This window comes from Gavialis gangeticus, unplaced genomic scaffold (genome assembly GCF_001723915.1).
Source record: "Gavialis gangeticus isolate Ggan-Ray unplaced genomic scaffold, GavGan_comp1, whole genome shotgun sequence".
NCBI classification, from domain to species: Eukaryota; Metazoa; Chordata; order Crocodylia; family Gavialidae; genus Gavialis; species Gavialis gangeticus.
Window position 1 is genome coordinate 71,352,825 of NW_017728993.1, and position 4,348 is coordinate 71,357,172.

The window sequence follows — 4,348 nt, forward strand, 5'->3', positions numbered from 1 at the left end:
GCTATAAGCTCTGTGCTGTCATGGCTTAACTACTACCTGCATCTTAGGGCATAGACACATAAATGCATACTGTGTCATTATTTATTGCACTTTTACATACCAATATATATTACATGAGGATCAGGAACAGACAAACATGTAATTATCCCAGGGTAGCTCATGGAGTAGGCAGTTATTTAATAACTCTTGCCACTTCATAGTGGGCTAGCAGAGAATAGCCTGTTTACTGTTAAAATATCACTACCCCAGGATGAATGTGGACAAATAAAACTTACACCAGTAGAGGTTTTACCCCTGATTCTTTCAGGGACAATTCCCCACTGCACTGAGTGAAGTTACCCTGAGACTGAAGTGTGAAGCCCACTAGTTCTCACAATTAACACAGACACTGATGTCAAAAAGCAAGTTAGAGACAGAGTTAGGAAGAGACTTGAATATGCTTAGGTTTCAGTCAACTGGTGTAAGCAATGAATGACTCCCAGATGTGGGCTCTGAGGGTTCCCATCTCTGTGTCCCATTAATCCATCAGACTTTTCTGATAGATTCTGCAATCATAGCCTTCCCTGGCATGACAGTATTTGCTGATTAGCAGGCACTATAGGAGAAAAACTCTACTTGGCAATATTTTAAAGCAGAGCCCTTTGATCCCAGGGGATTCACGCTGATGTGATGTGAGTAACAGTAAAAGTCAGTCAGTGGGAGTGAGAGACAAAAGAAAGTGGCAGAATCAGAGGCAGCATGAAAAACAATGAATGGGCCTGTTGATTCCATCACATTATGTAGGCTTTTTGCATATTGACTTTTGTTTCTAATCAATAGCATGCACTTATGTTTCAGTAACAACTTTTGTATACCAGATCAGAAAATGGCATAAACTGATTTGCATGATGTTGATAAATTGTATGGGAAAATTCTGTAAAAACCTGATGATGTATGAAATTCCCTACTGGTTGAGTTGTTGTGAACAAGTAGGCTATAAATATTAGGCTATTTGACAGGTGCCGTCAAGCTTGCTTCTATGAATTGCTATGGTCAACGCCAAAGACCTGACAGTCAGTAATGTCTTATGTGTGTCACTGCTCTTTGATTATCTACTTAACTGTCAGGATCAGCAAACAACCTGAACTCGATCAGTCTAGTTTTGGGGCCACCTTCCTTAACAAACAAGCAGCAGGCTGCAGTGAGAGGATGCACAGCAGAGGACTGCAGTCCTGCTTCCTCTGTTCCCTTCTGCTGACTGTTCTGTTCTCCTGCACCCCTTTTCTGCCTTCAGCATGGCACTCACAGATTTGGGAAGGGGGAGCAAGTAGCAGACTGAGGACTTCAGGAACAAAGCTGGATGAAGCTGGCTGTTGTAATAACTCTTTGTAACTCACTCACCTTGACAGATTTTTCTAGGCAGTTAGTTGTTCTTAAAAGGGCTGAAGGATCTTTCTATATAATAGAATGCTTGAGACTAGCTCATTTGACAATCCACAGGGTAAGAAAAAGTGAAACACCTGGAGTTGAGGGAGTTGTTGGAGATGCTCTCTTGGGCAAAGAAGGCAATATCACAGAAAGAGATGTCTGATGTCACAAAAAACAGTGGAGCTTAGAATCTCAAACTTGTGAGAAGGACAATGACATTGCTATGTGAGTGGTCTTTAGACAGAGGCTCTGGACCTTTGGCTGTCTCACTCCATCTCTTGCTTCTTTCACTCTGTTTAAAAGAATGTTGAAGCAACACAATCTTGAACACAGTTATCCCACAACCGCTGTAAGATGAGACAGTACTATTAAAAGTCACCATCCAGAGTCGTGCAGGACATGAGTGGCAGAGTGATGACCTGGATGTGGGTCTTCTCAAGTATTGTTCTAATTGCTGGGCTATCCATCTTCTCACATTCATTTGACCTAAGGAAGCCCTTAAGGGATCAGCTGGTGAATATGGCAAGTACCTCTGATAAACAGCACAGATCTAGAGACCATGCCCATTTGTGCAACAAAACTCAATAGAACCATGTCCGTCCTGGTGATAGACTCTGTGGCCTGAGAAATCTTATGGCATAGCCTGCATTTTGGGATGCAGAAGAGGGTACCTGTCAGTGGTGGGTCCTGAAAGATCTCTGTCCTAAAGCAATGGAAAAAGTACCTGCACAATTAGGCTTCCCCCACCTTCTGGCCTTGGGTTACTGCAGCTTATTTCTCCTTGATATCTCAGCACAGACATCTTTGTATGTTATTATAAGGAAACACTATCTTCTTGCCTTGAACAAATGGAAACTGAACTATTCCCAAAGACAGTGAGAGACACATAAGAAATGACATTCCTACCATCCAGGGGACAACTTTGCCTCCTCTGTGAACAGAGGAGAGAAGAACAACTATTCTCACTGGGGATAATTATTTCACTGAGCAGCATAATCGGAATGGACTGACACGACTCCCATCTAGTAGAAAACTTGTAAGACATTAGTGACAGATGCAGCTGTGACTGGCTCATTAAGGACCATGAGTCAGGATCCTGTTCAGCTTTCTGCAAATTAAGCTTCTTTTCGTTCTTTGATTTTGGAGTGGCTACAATACCTGCTGCATCACAGGCCAATACGTGAGGAGAAATCCTTTTGGTAATCCAAATCTCTGGCCCTCGGTGACATCAAAACAATAATAGTGTGGGTAACAGGCAGCAGAAGCCAAGAGTCTGGCAGGAGTCACAAAAATGGATGGATACAGGGAAGGATAAGATTACACAGAGTTACTGAAGGGAGGTTTTAAAAAAATAACCATGAGGTTGGGCAGGGAAATAAACCCTTGTAGTTCAGGGCATAACCCAGCTTCTAACTATTTGGGATCAGGCAGAAACCCTCTCTTCAGCTGCCTGTGTGCCAATTGCGAGGTTTGTTGTACCTCCTGCTGGCAGGTTGGTAGTAGCAGTGGTTCTCAATCTTTCCAAACTCAAGGCACCTCACCACCACTTTTTAGAATGCCGTGGCACCCCTGGCTGGGCTGACAACCACTGTTGGTGCTGCCTCAGCTTGCCTGAGTGCTTCTCAGCTGAGTGTTGCTGCCAGGAAGGGCTGGGCAACTGTTATGAAACTGCCCCATGCTGCACAGCCAGCCCAGCAAGGGCTGTGCCAGGTGCACTGCACACATGCTCCTCCCCTATTATGACTCTCATCTATTAGGCCTAAAGCAGACAGGAGCTGCCTTGTATTGTGCAGCTCTTTCTGGTCCAGTGCTCCTCCTGGAAACAGAAGTGGATGAGGCAGTTCACCCACACTTGTTTCCAGGAGGAGCATGGTAGCGGGGAACAATTTCACTTTTCTATCTCAAAGTGAAGCAATATCCTTCCCTTCCCTGTATGTCTCCTCTCAGTTTTACTTCCTTCTGAATCCTGATTAACTTTGGGATCAAATGTTTATAAAATTAAAAAAAAGGATGGAGAGCATATTTTCCACTGCATCTGAAATATGGCTTTTCTGTCTGATCTGTGCTATGAAACTATTTAACAACTGGCACAGCAAAAGAAGGGTGTTCCCCAATGGAGTCTCTACTGCTTCCTTTGCTGCACCTACTATCAACACAGGTAATAGCCTTGGTACTCCACAGGGTCTTTTGGGGCCTGGCAGATTATGACACTTTGATCAGCTCAGCACAGTACTCCTTGAAGGAGGCTAATTTGTTCTAGGCTTTAATGTCTACAATCAAATGGAAAATAACCAGGGGCCCAGAATAAGAAAAAAGGTCACCACTGATCAATGTTTTTATCTGGAAGTTCATGAAGCATAAATGAAGCCAAGCTCTCCAAGGAAAGGTGCCTGAAAATTCAACTGGAAAAGTCATTTGGGGTGTTGAACAGGGCAGAAACCCAGCAAGTGCCGAGCATTTTGGCAGAGAACGTAGTAATCAGGAATGCTCTATCATGTTTCCTTTATTTTGTCTGTGCTAAATCTAACGGGTAGAATAAGTGCAGTGCAGTGCCCATGTATCAGCTAGGTGTATTACCTGGTCTCCTACTGCAGGATGTCAGGGGCCATCCTGGAGCAGAACGACAGAGTACAACACTTTCAGCATTCCTGTAAAAAAGCAGCAAGGGCTAGAAAGAAGCTGTTGTCTAACCTCAGTGCAATCATATTACTTCTCAGCATGGTCTATTCTCTCTCTAATCCCTTCCCTCTCAAAGTCTCTCACTTCACAAAGTACGCACAGGTAATAATTGCTCCCTGCTTCTATTTAATACAGCAACATTTGCAGTGCAGCAGAGAAGGTGTGGGAAAGCATACAGCAAAAACAGTAGATTCCCAGGACAGGAAGTGGAGAACAATGCTACTTCCACTGGCATTGTAGGGATGCAAGTGAGAGAGGGAAT